This window comes from Vipera ursinii (assembly GCF_947247035.1).
Source record: "Vipera ursinii genome assembly, chromosome: 14".
Classification (NCBI taxonomy): domain Eukaryota; kingdom Metazoa; phylum Chordata; class Lepidosauria; order Squamata; family Viperidae; genus Vipera; species Vipera ursinii.
Genome location: NC_139527.1, coordinates 9,060,236 through 9,077,056, shown reverse-complemented (window position 1 = coordinate 9,077,056; position 16,821 = coordinate 9,060,236). Strand labels below are relative to the sequence as shown.

Here is a 16,821-nt window from a genome sequence, read left to right as displayed (position 1 = left end):
AGCCTCCCCCCGTGCTCTCTCCCCCCAACACTGTTGTTCAGCTGTTGTTCAGTTTTGTTGTGACATTTTATACTAATTGGTCTGGCCATTGCTCATGTACTTAATGGGCTGAGAAGAAACACAGCCTTGGTTTTTGGATGTATTACTGTAGTTGTGTTGTGTCACACCTAAGAGGGTTTCACCTGATTGTTCTGAATGGGTTGTCCCATGTGGTGGGATCGTGGTGACATCAAAGAGCTCTGAAATCAAAGCTCTTACTTATGCCAAGGTTAATTCCTCCTCGTTCTCTGTGTGATGGACAGCAGAGGTGGGCAATCTCAACACTGGCACACCACATGGCTTCCCAAACCACATCCTTGGGTTTTCCTGGCCCTCTACATGCTCAGAACACAGCATGATGTTTCTGCCATTTTGAAGAGAGAACACGTGAAGCCTGTAGCATCAACCACAAGGGAGTCTTTAAAATAGTTTGAAACACCAACATAGCCCTCAGGTCTTCTTTCCTGAAATTGTGGGATGTCAGAATTAAAACCTGGGGCTCTGTCAAGTTTGCAACGTCTTCCCCTCACCCTGAACAAGCGTTGATCAGTCCTCTTCCTAAGGTGAGGTGTGACTTTTATGGTACTTATTAAAAAAAAAATTATACGGCTGCCCAACTCACACACAGCTGACTCCTGGTGGCTTGCAACATTCAAAATACATGACACAAAACCCCCACAACTCCCACGGCAGTGACAACAACACAATCAAATCAATCACTTGATCAGCTCCACCTCCCTTTGAGGGTCCCTCGGGCCTGCCGACAAAACCACATCTTCTGGGTCTTTCCAAGGTCCCTTCCAACTTTATTATTATTATTATTATTATTATTATTATTATTATTATTATTATTATTATTATTATTATTATTGTTATTATTATTAACAGGCTGGAGGGAATAATGTTCCACAGAGAAGAGGCCACCGCTGAAAAGTCCCTTTTCTGTGGTCCCACCAGAAGTAACATAGGTGGGACCTGCAACATATCCTAACTTCCTATCCAGCCTCAAAAGCGCTCTCTCCCTTATCATTCAGATCTTCTTCCCAATAGGCTTCGTCTTTAACAGGAGGGACTTCCAGCCTAAGGTTGTTTGATGCACAGTTTCTTTCCAAATCTTGCATGGATTCACGTCTGCTTCCTCACGTGCAAAACTCTTCTCCTGAGTTTGATATATGAATGTGTACCTGGGGAAAAGAAGAGAGTAAACAGTAAGGTCAAATGGAAACGAAAACATTCTGAATAACTGATCAATGCCAGAATTGAGATGGGTGGGTGGAGGTTCGTTCTCCGAGCTTGTGGGTTGGTTTCCGAACTTTTCATTCCAAGGCTAGGTAACATCTTCAGCGGAGCTTAAGGGATGTGACTTGAGATATGTATTTATTGACAAGGCTTTTTCTAATATAGAATCAAGGGATAGAATCAAGATCACGTGAAGTGACCCAGATTGTTGGGGGCAATAAGCTGACTTTGCAATAATGCCGCTTGGGGGGGCAAAAGCCCTAATAAGCAGGCATATACATAGAATGAAGGCTATTGCTAAGCACATTGGTTTGTGCTTCTTAGATTGTAAGCCGCCCTGAGTCTTCGGAGAAGGGCGGGATATAAATGGGATTGTGTGTTGGGGGGAGAGAGCACAGGGGGAGGATCAGCTAATCTCAATGTACACATGTTGTACTTTGACAATAAAGGTTTATTATTATTATTATTAAAATAAAATAAAAATAAAAAAGTATTAATACCACTTTACAATGCCTTGATAAGGCCACACTTGGAATACTGCATCCTGTTTTGGTCACCACGATATAAAAAAGATGTTGAGACTCCAGAAAGAGTGCAGAGAAGAGCAACAAAGATGATTAGGGGACTGGAGGCTAAAACATATAAGGAACGGCTGCTGGAATTGGGCATGTCTCGTTTAATGAAGAGAAGGACGATGGGGGACATGATAGCAGTGTTCCAATATCTCCGGGGCTGCCCCAAAGAAGAGGGAGTCAAGCTCTTCTCCAAAGCCCCTGAAGGCAGGAGAAGAAGCAACGGATGGAAAACTCATCAAGGAGAGAAGCAACCTAGAACTAAGGAGAAACTTCCTGAGAGTGAGGACAATTAACCAGTGGAACAACCTGCCTCCAGAAGCTGTGAATGCTCCAACACTGGAAGTTTTTAAGAAGAGACTGGACAGCCATTTGTCTGAAATGGTATAGGGTTTCCTGCCTGAGCAGGGGGTTGGACTAGATGACCTCCAAGGTCCTTTCCAATTAATATAATTAATAATAATAATAATAATAATAATAATAATAATAATAATAATAATAATAATAATAATAATAATAATAATAATACTCTGTGAATGTTGGTTTTCACCCAGAAGTGTACGTTTTAATTTCCCCCAAAAAACTGGATTCTGTGATTTTTTTTTTCTTTTGAACTTCTGATCTACCCAACCATCCTAGGATTTCCAGATTCTCTCCATTCTGAGTTTGAACTGAGCCCCATCCTGCTTACCTTCCAAGTCAATCAGAAAGAACAAGTTTTTTTTAAAAAAATGCTCTTTATGTAAAAATAAGCCCCCCCCCTTAAAAATCCATTTGCTTTTCATGGTTTAGAAATGCTAGTTTTTCCATAGTGGCTTCTGCCTTTCCAAACAACTGCTTTATTAATAGATAAAGGGCTGCAACCTACTCGCTTACCTGGGAGTAAGTTAGCGTCCAACCCAGTGGGCCTCCTTGTTAAGAGTAAAGGGACACCAGATTGCGGCGTAATCCTGTTAGCATTGTCAACTAGCTGATTGATTTCCCAGTTCCTGCTTCAGTTCAATTGTTTTGTTTTGGCCCTGAGCCATGTGGATGAAAAAAAAATCCAGTTTGAAAAAAAAACACACCATCCTCTCAAATCCAATGTAAAAACAAGCTCGTACAAGCCGAAATCTCTGTGTACAAATGTCGAGCCGAAGGTTCATAAAAATTTAAACAGTCTGTTTCCAACCACTTACTTTCACGTCAAAATTTCTCTTTAGGCGGGTCTCCCAATAACCACATCAACAATATCTCCCTGTTTAGGGCATCTCTTTGGAGTTGTCCAGAAATTGATTCTTTCTTCTTCTTTCTTTCTTTCTTTCTTTCTTTCTTTCTTTCTTTCTTTCTTTCTTTCTTTCTTTCTTTCTTTCTTTCTTTCTTTCTTCCTTTCTTTCTTCCTTCCTTCCTTCCTTTCTTTCTTTCTTTCTTTCTTTCTTCTCCTCCCTCCCTCCCTCCCTCCTTCCTTCCTTCCTTCCCTGCCTCCCTTCCTCTTTCTTTCTTTCTTTCTTTCTTTCTTTCTTTCTTTCTTTCTTTCTTTCTTTCTTTCTTTCTTCTTTCCTTCCTTCCTTCCTTCCTTCCTTCCTTCCTTCCTTCCTTCCTTCCTTCCTTCCTCCCTCCCTTCCTCCCCCCCTCCTTCCTTCCTCCCTCCTCTTCTTTCTTTCTTTCTTTCTTTCTTTCTTTCTTTCTTTCTTTCTTTCTTTCTCTCTCTCTCTCTCTCTCTCTCTCTCTCTCTCTCTCTCTCTCTCTCTCTCTCTCTCTCCCTCCCTCCCTCCCTCCCTCCCTCCCTCCCTTCCTCTCTCTCTCTCTCTCTCTCTCTCTCTCTCTCTTTCTTTCTTTCTTTCTTTCTTTCTTTCTCTCCCCCCCCCCACTTTAAACTCTGGTTGGGAAAGCAAATCTATTAAGCCTTGTGTTTTTTTCTTTTTGCTTTTTCGTACTTGCAACAAGGAATTCATTAAAAATTGCTGGAGGACTAGAAGGATTAACCAGCTTTTTCCCCCCCAGCTCTAAAGGTCTTATTTCTATTCTGCCTCGGGATGACCAGGAAGATTTACCTGATTTGTGCGTTTTTGTGCGTTTACTGACTTTGCAGAATGCAAGGAACGGCCATGAGTTTCCTTGATCTCTTAGTTTGGCTCCTTCAGGTACATGCACTTTTTACCTGAATAGCCTGAGTAGATAGAATAGAAGAGAGCAGGAAGGGACCTTGGAGGTCTTCTAGTCCAGCCCCTTCCCCACCCCCCCCCACCCCCGCTTAAGCAGGAGAACCTACACCATCTCAGACAGGTGACGGTCTAGTCTTTTCTTAAAGATCTCCAGTGATGGGGCGCACACGATTTCTGGGGAGGGGGTTTGGCTGTTCCACTGGTTGATTGTTTCTCTAGACTGGAATTTCTTACCTGGCCCTCCAGTGAGCTTGATAAGTAAAGCATGATACACCTGTTAGCAGCGTTTCTGCTTGTATGTTTTCCTAAAAATATTGTCTGATGCTTGTTGCTCTTCTGCTGCCAGGTTGCGCTGTTTGCCTGGAGTTCAGAGCTTTGATAAACTACTCTGTTTCCCTGAAAGTAAGGTTTTTCCCCAAAATAAGTCCTAGCTTGATTTTTTGGGGGTGGGCCTAATATAAGCCCTACCCCCCAAAATAAGCCCTAGTTTTGGGGCGAGGCACACACTTAAAAATCAAGCTGGGGCAGGGGTCGGGGTGTGGATCTACCCCGTGCACCCCGCACTCACTCACCTTGCAGCCAGGCCTCTCCTGCAGCCAGGCCTGCATTTCTGGAAAGGCCACTGCAGCTGAGAACTGAGCCATGAATCCATAGCTCGGGACTCGGCTGCAGAGGCCTTCCAGAAAGGCCTTTGGCTGCGAAATGCAGGCCAGAACGCAGCTGCTCCTTCGGCTGTAGAAGAAGTGGGCTGGCTGGGCAGGGCTGTAAGTGCAGGAGGTGAGTGTAAAAAGACACCCCACCCCCCCAAAAAAATATAAGACCTGGTGCTTCTTTTGCAGGAAAAAAAAATAAGACGTGCTTCTTTTGCAGGAAAAAAAAAGACCTGGTCTTATTTTCGGGGAAACACGGCTATTATGTCCTTGCCATGTCAACATAAATTGCAGGAGGAAAAGAGGGGGGGGGAATTACACAGGACCCAAGATTTCAAACCGACTGATGGAGAAGTAAGCCCATCCAGAATTCTCCACTGCACAGAAGGACAGCTTGTGACTAATGGAAAATTCGTTGTAAACCCACCCATTTTTCACCCCAGCTTTTTCCCCCACTTGGAAGACAATGAAGGTGTTAAATCTTCAAGGGGATCCACGCACCCCTTTTTGTCCTTGAAAATCTCCCAACCTCTCCCGCCAATAAAAAAAAAGGCCTTAGGATTTGGCTGCTTAGGATCTCATGGTCCTGTTTGACCAGGGAAAAGTCGTTGGGTTTAAAGTCCAGGATTCAGAAGGAAAGTTTCTCCTTCATTCACATTTTCACTGACTTTAAGAATATCCATATAAGTGCTTTGGAAAGGGAAATTTGCGCGAGTGGGTGGCAATGTGAATTTTCTAAATAAAATAAATATATTTAGGATGACATCAGCTGGGAAAAAATACAGTGTAACTGCAGAACAGAATCTCACAACTCAGCCTCCAGGTAAAAGAGGAGGACCTTAGGAGAAGCTTGGGAGAAGGACCTCATTCGCTTTGGAAAAATGGTCCCGTATTGTCCCAGGGCTGAGGGACATGGCAAAGCTCCATCCAGTTGTTGCTCTGGGGCCTGCAGGACACAAAGATCTGTTAGCATTTGGGAATGTTGCTCTCTTATTTGCCTTAATTGTTCAGGACTAAACCCATCTTTGTTGCTTTCCCGGCAGAGTTAAGGCTGCCCCAGGTGTGAAGATCATCGACATTCGAGTCATTGATCCACACCGGTGGCAAGTTCAACAAGATGTTGACAATGGACGGACACAGACGACTGCTACCATTGTGTGTGAGCGCATTGATCCCAATGCTGAGAACTGGTAAGAAAGCTGGGGTGCGTGCGTGCTTGTGTGCAACCACAGGTGTCTTTTCTCATTAAGACTCAAGAGTGCTTGTGTGCAGAAGTGTATGCGTGTGTCCGAATTGGGGAGAACAGCAACTTTTATCGATGTGTCGGTCTGCTTTCTCTTGAACTGAAATATCCAACGTGGCTTTCCCTTTGTGGCTCGTAACAATGGCCTCCACATTCTAACCTTTGGAAATATCTGTTGTGTAAAACTAGGCATGCACAGAGCATGCTTGGTGACTGTTGTTCATTTTGAAGTTGGAAGCTCTTATAAGTAAGAGTGGGCCTTGAGCTTCAGTTCATCAAGACTCTGGGACTTGACTGTGCTTTTGTCACCATGGATGGTGTTGAGTAGCAGGTGCATTCAGTTGGCCAATTTGTGAAGATGTGGAATTGTTGTACCCGGATCCCAGATTTTGGTTGGAGATTGCTGGTGCTTCGTTCATGATTCAGGGAAGATGCCGCCAGCATGACTAGAGGCCAATTTTGCCCATTGCTTTACAAAATGTAGCAAAATCACCCCCACTTTTGAGCTGGTTCTCAACATCCTGTAGGAATAAGCACACTCTTTAAAATTAGGTGGTGATGATGGCCAGAAGAAGTTAGATTTATAATAGTTCAGGCCATCAGAAAGCAAAGTTGGTTTGCAATTCCTCTATCTTGCACTGAGATTCCTAGGATGGTTTTCGAAATGTGTTGAATTCTCTTGTTTCTTCTGTGTTTTAGATCTGCCAAGAGGATTCTTCTTTCTTTAGTTCTAGCTCTGAACATGATCATAGACCATCTTTATCAACACTTGTGCCATTTCTCTCTTCTGATCCACCAGGACATAGTATATACATATACATATAAAAAGGTAAAGGTTCCCCCGCACATGCGTGCTAGTCGTTTCCAACTCTAGGGGCCGGTGCTCATCTCCGTTTCAAAGCCGAAGAGCCAGCGCTTGTCCGAGGACGTCTCCGTGGTCATGTGGCCGGCATGGCTAGACGCCAAAGGCGCACGGAACGCTGTTACCTTCCCACCATAGTGGTCCCTATTTTTCTACTTGCATTTTTACGTGCTTTCGAACTGCTAGGTTGGCAGAAGTTGGGACGAGTAACAGGCGCTCACTCTGTTACACGGCACTCGGGATTCGACCTGCTAAACTGTCGACCTTCTGATCGACAAGCTCAGCATCCAAACCCACTGAGACACCGCGTCCCTTACATATGCATATGCATATGCATATGCATATGCATATACATATACATATGCATATACATATACATATACATATACACATACACATACACATACACATACATATATACAAGGGACGCGGTGGCTCCTGAGTGCTGCGTAGCAGAGTTAGCACCTGTTACTCGTCCCAGCTTCTGCCAACCTAGCAGTTCGAAAGCATGTAAAAATGCAAGTAGAAAAATAGGGACCACTCCGGTGGGAAGGTAACAGCGTTCCGTGCGCCTTTGGCGTCTAGTCATGCCAGCCACATGATCACGGAGACATCCTCAGACAAGCACTGGCTCTTCGGCTTTGAAACGGAGATGAGCACCGGCCCCTAGAGTCGGAAACGACTAGCACACATGTGCAGGGGAACCTTTACCTTTTATACATATATATGTATATATATATATAAAAGAGGTTCAGTCTCATATGATAAACGGTTAAGGGATCTAGGTATATCTAGTCTAATAAAAAGAAGGACTCGGTGTGATGCGATATCAGTGTTTTAATATCTGAGGGGCTGCCACAAAGAAGATGTGGTTCAACCTATTCTCCAAAGCACCTGAGAGCAGGACAAGAAATAACAGATGGAGGCTTATCAAGGAGAGAAGCAACCTAGAACTAAGGAGGATTTTCCTGACAGTGAGAACAAATAATCAATAGAATAGTTTGCCTCCTGGAGTTATGGGTGCTCCATCGATGGAGGTTTCAAAAATAGACCGGACAGCCATTTGACCTGGACGTTAAAAGGTCTCCTGCCATGAGCAGGGGGTTGGACTAGAAGACCTCCAAGGTCCCTTCCCAGCCCTATGGCTCTATGTTCTATGTCATCCTCTGGCTATTTTAGAACACCTGTAGAACTGTACCACCATGGTCAAAGGGCTGTCCAATTTCTTCTTGAAAACTTCCAGCAATGGAGCACCCACAACTCAAGCTATTCAACTTGTTATCCAAGAGAAATTTTATGATCCCTGGCCTTGAGACTTTCCTCCCTTTAAAGCCCAAAAGCAATTACTTTGGCTGAGAACTGAATGCGATGGAATTTTACTTATTTACTTACTTATTTTCTGCCAAAAATAACTTTGGCCAGGAAACAAAATAACAAATACACAACATGAACAACAAGAAATGCAGCATTATCTAAAAGCCAATATGTACGTTTCACGCTCTTGGGATTTAAAGGACTGGTTTTGAGTGAAATCCATCCAACATTCAAACACAGATAGAGTTTGCATACGTTCTCTACCCTAAAGAAATAAGCTTTCTTTGGGTCAAAATAATAGATAGTATTTTGTGCTGGCCAATGAATCCTACTACTTTCTGGTTTCAAAGGCAAATTTACGATCCATTTCTGATGAGGAGGATTTAAATGTATATACAGTATACTGTCAGGCTCACATAGACTTGGTTTATGTGACCTATATTAATAATAATAATTGGAGCCTTGGTGGAGCAGTGGGCTAATGTCTCCTTAAGTAACACCAGCTGCCTGCAATTAGTGCAGGTTCGCATCCCACCAGGCTCAAGGTTGACTCAGCCTTACCATCCTTCCGAGGTAGGTAAAATGAGGACCCAGATTGTTGGGGGCAATTAAGCTGACTTTGTAATAATGCCGCTTGGGGTGTGTGTGTGAAAGCCCTAATAAGCAGGCATATGCATAGAATGAAGGCTACTGCTAAGCTTGTAAGCCGCCCTGAGTCTTCGGAGAAGGGCGGGATATAAATGGAATTAAAATAAAAAAATAAAATAAAAAATTAAGTCACAATGTCTTTCTTGACTAGAGCTCATAAGCAGAGCCTTGGTGGAGCAGTGGGCTAATGCCTCCTTAAGTAACACCAGCTGCCTGCCATTAGTGCAGGTTCACGTCCCACCAGGCTCAAGGTTGACTCAGCCTTCCGTCCTTTCGAGGTAGGTAAAATGAGGACCCAGATTGTTGGGGGCAATTAAGCTGACTTTGTAAAAATGCCGCTTGGGGTGTGTGTGAAAGCCCTAATAAGCAGGCATATACATAGAATGAAGGCTACTGCTAAGCTTGTAAGCCGCCCTGAGTCTTTGGAGAAGGGCGGGATGTAAATGGAATTAAAATAAAATAAATAAAAATAAAAATAAAAAAGTCCTGGGGTTAAAGCAGCACTGAAATGTAATTTTTATCTGGCAGAGAAGAGGGACAAAAATGTTGAATCAAGGTGCATTGCAAAATCTAAGTTAATCGTAAACTTGGTGAGAATGCAGGAAATTTTTGCTAATCTGTGAAAATCGTAATGGTCACAGTAACTTAGGCGTTACTGCAATTTCTGCCTTGTTTCAAGCTACCCCAAATGAATTTTAAGTTAATTAATACTCTGACCCTTTCCTTTATGAGGTTAGTTTAATTCTTTTTGGATTGATTAACAATGTAAATAAAAAAAATATCCACAAGGTCTGTTTCATAACCGCAAATATTGTCTATAGAATAAATATTGATGACCTGCCTTCATTTGAAAGCTCTCCTTAGTCTGGTATTAACTTAGAGGATTTAACCCACCCACGAAACCCCCACAACACCCTTCCCTTAAACAAAATGTCCAGAGTAACACAATATATGTCACAGGAGTTGTTGTTTAATCATCTTAATGATTTCCAAAACAAGACCATCAGTGTTGACTTTAGTCTGGATTTTAGCTGACTTCAAAGAATTAAGCAGGATCAGATTTGGGGGTGACATGGACAAGACGCCACCAGGAAATCCATAGAAGTACAGGGAGTCCTTGATTTACAACCGCCCATTTAGTGACCGTTCAAAGTTATAATGCCCCTGAAAAATAGGGACTTATGGCTGTTTTTCACACTTACAACCCCTGCAGCAATCTCCACGGTCATGTGACCAAAACTCAGATCCTTGGCAACTTACTCATATTTATGACAGTCGCAGTGTACCGGGGTCCATAGGATCCCCTTTTGTGACCTTCTGCCAAGCAAAATCAGCAGGGTAGCCGGATTAACTTAAGAACCGGGTTACTCACTTATCAACTGCAGGGATTCGCGTAACAACGGTGGCAAGAAAGGTTGTGAAAACGGGGCACAGCTCACTTAACGAGTGTCTCGCCGAGCAACGGGAACTTTGGGCTCAATTGCGGTCGTAAGGCGAGGACCAGCTGAGTCCTTCGGGAGAAGGGCGGTATATAAATCAAATAAATCAAATAAATAAATAAATAAATAAATAAATAAATAGGGACCAAAATTGCTATTGCTAAGCAAAGTACTTCATAAAGCCTTAGTAAAGCCACACCTGGAATACCTGCATCCAGTTTTGGTCCCCACCTTACAAAAAAGATGTTGAGACTTTGGAAAAAGTGCAAAGAAAAGCAACTCAGACAATTAAAGGCCTGGAGACAAAAACATACGAAGAACGGTGCCAGGATTGGGGTTTGGCTAGTCTAGAGAAAAGAAGGACTAGTGGGGACATAAAAGCAGCGTTCCAGTATTTGAGAGGCTGGCACAAAGAAGAGGAGTCAACTTATTCTCCAAGGCACCAGAAGGCAGAACAAGAAACAATGGATGGAAACTAATCAAAAAGAAAAGCAACCTGTAACTAAGGAGAAACTTCCTAAGAGTGAGGACAATTAGCCAGTGGAACAGCCTGCCTCCAGAAGGTGTGGAGGTTTTTAAGAAGAGCCTGGACAGCCACCTGTCTGAAATGGTATAAGATCTACTGCTCGATCAGGGGGCTGGACTAGAAGACCTCCAAGGTCCCTTCCAGCTCTATTCCAATTGTGAAGTGATGCGCTCCCAATTTTACCATCCTTTTGGCTGTGGTCCCAATTATCATCCTAAGTCGAGGACTACCTGCAGGAGCCCATTTTAATTTCAAGACTTTTGAGATTGTCATACTGGGCACGAAAGTTACTCCAAACTAGGAATAGAATAGAATAGAATAGAATAGAATAGAATAGAATAGAATAGAATAGAATAGAATAGAATAGAATTCAGAATGAATAGAATAGTATTCAGAATGAATACAATGAATAGAATTCAGAATGAATAGAATAGAATAGAATTCAGAATGAATAGAATGAATAGAATTCAGAATGAATGGAATAGAATGGAATAGAATAGAATAGAATAGAACAGAATAGAATAGAATAGAATTCAGAATGAATAGAATAGAATTCAGAATGAATGGAATAGAATAGAATAGAATAGAATAGAATAGAATAGAATAGAATAGAATAGAATAGAACAGAATAGAATAGAATTCAGAATGAATAGAATAGAATTCAGAATGAATAGAATAGAATAGAATTCAGAATGAATGGAATAGAATAGAATAGAATAGAATAGAATAGAATAGAATAGAATAGAATAGAATTCAGAATGAATAGAATAGAATTCAGAATGAATAGAATAGAATAGAATAGAATTCAGAATGAATAGAATAGAATTCAGAATGAATAGAATAGAATAGAATTCAGAATGAATAGAATGAATAGAATTCAGAATGAATGGAATAGAATAGAATAGAATAGAATTCAGAATGAATAGAACAGAATAGAACAGAACAGAACAGAATAGAATAGAATAGAATTCAGAATGAATAGAACAGAATAGAACAGAACAGAACAGAACAGAATGGAATGGAATAGAATTCAGAATGAACAGAACAGAACAGAATAGAATAGAATTTAGAATGAACAGAACAGGATAGAATAGAGGTCAATGCCTGCTGAATCAGGAGATCCTATCCCGTTTCAGACAAGTGACTGTCGCCTCCTCTTAAAAATCTCTAGTGATGGAGTCAAGTGGGCTTTGAAGCAGCTTTGGACCTGTAAAGGCAGGGGGCCCCTGTGAATGTTAATAGCCCCTTAAGGAACCATTGCAAATTGCTTTATTATTTCTTTCCTTTCTCTCTGTTTTGCTTCTCAGCCCATCTGAAGGCAAATACCTGTGGGTGGCAAAGCTTACTGTTGCCCAGCAACTTAAAGTACATAAAAGCTCGCTGTTATGGCAGCATAGAAACCTTTTGTTCCTGGAGACCATTTAGGGGGCAGAGCAAGAGAGAATAGGCAATTTTACAGAGGAGAATGTAGCCTGGGCTATCAGAGACCTGTTTTCTAATAAGCCGCGCTGAGCATAAGGCTATTAGCAGGGTGAGTCCTTTGTTAAAATTCAAAATCACCAGCAAGCCGGATGGATATTGGTTCAGATGAATGTAAAATGGGGCTGTGTTTGCAGAGCATATAAACGATATATATCTCGGCTGACGAACGCACGCCTAGCATCTTTTTATTCCCCATTGCGCACAGTCCCTTCGCAAGGGTGGCAATTTACTGATCCATTCAAACCAATGGTGGTTAGCTTGGTTATCTGGAAGCCGGACTTGGTAACCTAGGTTTGTCACTGCCCGCTGCGGTTTGCAAACTCTTGTTTCGCATGTAAGGAGAAACTTCCTAACAGGGAGAACCGTTAACCAGAAGTTGTGGGCGCTTCATCACTGGAGGTTTTTAAGAAGAGGCTGGACAGTCACTTGTCTGAAACGGGATAGGATCTCCTGATTGAGCAGGGGGCTGGACTAGAAGACCTCCAAGGTCCCTTCCAGCTCTATTCTGATTCACATATTGTTTCACATGTTGTGTGGCCCAGCTAATCATACCTGATATTCAAGAAACGAAAGCAAGACCCCAGAGCTGGTCATGTTTTGTCTGGTCTTGGGAGCTAAGCATGTTCAGTTTGTTATATGGATGGAATACCACTAGGAAATCCAAAAACTGCAGGTTGAACTGGAAAGTCTGAAAGCGTCCAAGAAGAAGGATGGTTTCTGCCCTGTTCTCTGGAAAACTGCACCTCACGAGCAATTACCCTGGATATATGGGCAATTTCACCTTTGAAATACACAGTTTTGAACTGTCGAGAGTTGGGTGACACACGCAGTCCTCGACTTACACAATTGGGACCAGAATTTTTGCTGCTAAGCCAGACGGTTGTTAAGTGAGCTGTGGTGGTGCAGTGGTAAGAATGCAGTACTGCAGGCTACTTCTTCTGACTGCCGGCTGCCTGCAGTTTGACAGTTCGATCCTGACCGGCTCAAGGTTGACTCGGCCTCCCATCTTTCCGAGGTCGGTAAAAGGAGGACCCAGATTGTTGGGGGCAAGAGGCTGATAAACCTCTTAGAGAGGGCTTTAAAGCACTGTGAAGTGGTATATAAGTCTAAGGGCTATCTCCCTTCCTTCCTTAACTCTGCCCACTGCCAGCAGTTCAATCCTGACCGGCTCAAGGTTGACTCAGCCTTCCAGCCTTCCGAGGTCGGTAAAATGAGGACCCAGGTTGTTGGAGCCAAGAGGCTGACTCTCTAAACCGCTTAGAGAGGGCTGGAAAGCACTGTGAAGTGGTATCCGCTATTGCTGAGTGAGTGAGTCCTGCTTGATTTTACAACCTTTTTCTCCACGGTTGCGAAGCAAAGCTCTGTGGTTATTAAATGAATCATGTGGTTGTTACGCAAATCCCGTTTCTCCCCTTGATTTTGTCTGGTGGAAGCTGCCTGGAAGTTTGCAAATGGCAATCAGGGACCCTGGGAGGCTGTAATCACTGTAAATGCATGTCCAAATTTTGATCACATGGCTGTAGGGAAGCTATGACGGTCGTTAAGGGCAAGGGCGAGCTGTAAATCACTTCCTTTCAGTGCCATTGTAACTTTGAATGGGTGCTGAACCAACAGTTGTAAGCTGAGGACTGCCTGTGTGTTGTTTCCTAATGGTCAATTAGATCCCTTTGGTGTGCTTGCACACAAGGAGGTAGCCATCATCTGCCCTTATTCCACCTGACCAGATTTTGAAGCCATCCAACCCGCCCACAAGCCAGAGATCCTAATGGTCAATTAGATCCCTTTGGTGTGCTTGCACACAAGGAGGTAGCCATCATCTGCCCTTATTCCACCTGACCAGATTTTGAAGCCATCCAACCCGCCCACAAGCCAGAGATCCTAATGGTCAATTAGATCCCTTTGGTGTGCTTGCACACAAGGAGGTAGCCATCATCTGCCCTTATTCCACCTGACCAGATTTTGAAGCCATCCAACCCGCCCACAAGCCAGAGATGCCATATTGTCTTTGGCCCTTGACAGACATGACTTCCATGAATTAGAACATAGGGTTGGAAGGGACCTTGGAGGTCTTCTAGTCTAGCCCCCTTGCCCTTGGCAGGAGATCCTGTACTATTCCAGAATGTCTTTGTGCTTGATGAGATGTACACATGAGATCATAGAAAGAATAATAGATTAACGGAGCAGAATAACAGAGTTTGAAGGGACCTTGGAGGTCTTCTAGTCCAACCCCCCTGCTTAGGCAGGAAACCCTATCCCATTTCAGACAAATGGCTGTCTAGTCTCTTCTTAACCCCCCCCCCCAGTGATGAAGCGCCCACAATCTCTGAAGGCAAGCCGTTCCACTGGTTTATTGCCCTCACTGTGAGGAAATGTCTCTGCTTTGTCCACACACTGTACACAGTCAGGAAATTCATCTACTCCTGTCCCAGAGATCACCAAATTGAGGAGGCTGAAGGCTTCTTGGTCACGTTCAGCTTCTCATCAAGAGGCGTTATATGTGCACCGAGGCAAGTCCTTTAAACATACTATGGATTTGATGTCATTCATCCCACTCTGTTCTTCCACAGCCTCCTTTACCCGTGACAGGCTGACATGTTCTTGTAACCTTAATTTTACAGACTACCCTTCCCTGAAATTAAACTGTATCCATGGGCAAACCAACATGGCAGATATCAAAATCCTGACAGGCAGGAGCAAACTCGCCGATTGCTCCATCGGCCCTCTTAGGGTTTCACAAAACCCTTTAACTCTCCCGATGCCTACGGGGAAGATGCTTGAAGCCGTTAGCCGTTCACATGAAAAAGATAGGCGGTGGTCAGTCAACCTGAACATGTTCTCCAAGCTTCATTTGGACAGATGGCTGAAAGCAGCTCTCTGAAGAACCACTTGCTGATTTTGCAGACTCTGAGTCCAGCATGGGGGCCGTGACCTCAGCTCCATTAGATGGTGTCTAAGGAATCCGGTAGGAAACGGTCTGGACTATCCTGGACTCACCGATATATCCTGAAGGATATTTCCTCGGCGTTGCCTTGACCTCTGGCTTAGAGGATCAGAGTTAGAGCAAATTATAGGGGCTGGAGTAAGTTACTGTCCCTGTTCTTGGACAGTAACTCTGGAGAATGTCTTTTCCAGGCAGAGGGACCACAGCCATGGTCTGGATCAGCTGTTTAGGAAGAACAACAAGATAATAAGAAGTCTGGAAGCTAAGCTGCATGAGGAATGATCGAGGGAACCCGGTTACATCTAACCTATCAAAGAGAAGGACTAGGTGTGACATGACAGCAGTCCTTGGAGAACTCTGCGGGAGAAGAAGGTGTCGACTTATTTTCCAAAGTGCCAGAGAGCAAGAGAAGGTCATGAAAGAGAGAAGCAACCTGGAACTAAGGAGACATTTCCTGACGCTGAGAACAATTCACCAGTGGAACGGCTTGCCACCAGAAGTTGTGGGTGCTCCATCACTGCAGGTTTTTAAGAAAAGACTGGAGAGTCCTTCGTCAGAATGGCATAGGATCTCCTGCCTGACAGGGGGTTTGGACTAGAAGACCTCCAAGGTCCCTTTCAACCCCATTATTCTATGTTCTATGTGGCTCAGTGGGTTAGGACGCTGGGCTTGTGGATCAGAAGGTCGGCAGTTTGGCGGGTCGAATCCCAAGTGCCGCATAGCAGAGTGAGCGCCTGTTACTCATCCCAGCTTCTGCCAACCTAGCAGTTCAAAAGCACGTAAAAATGCAAGTAGGAAAATAGGGACCACTCCAGTGGGAAGGTAACAGCGTTCCGTGCGCCATTGCCGTCTAGTCATGCCGGCCACATGACCACGGAGACGTCCTCGGACGAGCGCTGGCTCTTCGGCTTTGAAACGGAGATGAGCACCGGCCCCTAGAGTCGGAAACGACTAGCACACAAGTGCGGGGGAACCTTTACCTTTTACCTTTTATGTCTCTTTGAGTAGAAAACTGGAGCTGGGACTAATTTCCCTAATAAGGTGTTTAATCATTTTGTCAGTTCCTTTTCTAGCAAGAATCAGCCCATCTCTTCCCTTCCGTAAAGCCGGCAATACTTTTTTTCCCTCCATTGCCTGGTGGAATTTCCACTTCATATTGTCGGAGGGATTGGAAGCTGTCCCTTTCCAGCCCCACCCCGGTGGTTCCCCCCCCCCTATTACTCCATCAAATGCTCCTTTCTGTCGTAATGAGCAACCCCAGCAGAGAGAAGCCTAAACAAAACAGATGTGATCAGCCTCTACAGGAGGGAGGGCAGGCGATGCAAAAGCAACAGGCCCAGCTCTGAGTAGGCACAACCAGGAGGGGAGCTGCCAACTGGGTCCATGGAAGACCAACAAAAGAGTCATTTATTCCACCCACACCAGTCAGGGATCACAATGACTCGGCCTCCGCTGGAGATTTCATTGAATCAGCAACTCACCTTCTAGAAGAGCAGGAGAGAGAAAGAACAAAGAAAAAAAAATCTCTAAAGAGTTAGTAATGAAGAAAGACTTCACAGGGTTCCATGGCTATTAGTTTAGAGCCAGTATGGTCTAGTGGTTAAGGCACCAGGCTAGAAAGTGGGAGAATGTAATTTCTAGTGCCACCCTGGCCATGAAAGCTGGCTGAGTAACTTTGGGCCAATCACCAGGAGACAGTGAGTTCTAGTCTCATCTTAGGCA

General features: G+C 43.8%; 1 long non-coding RNA gene across 1 annotated transcript in view; it reads left to right on the top strand.

Moving 5' to 3' along the window:
• LOC310646683 overlaps positions 1-16,821 on the top strand; it is an 86,691-nt gene that overhangs the window by 49,291 nt on the left and 20,579 nt on the right. The window lies entirely within an intron of this gene.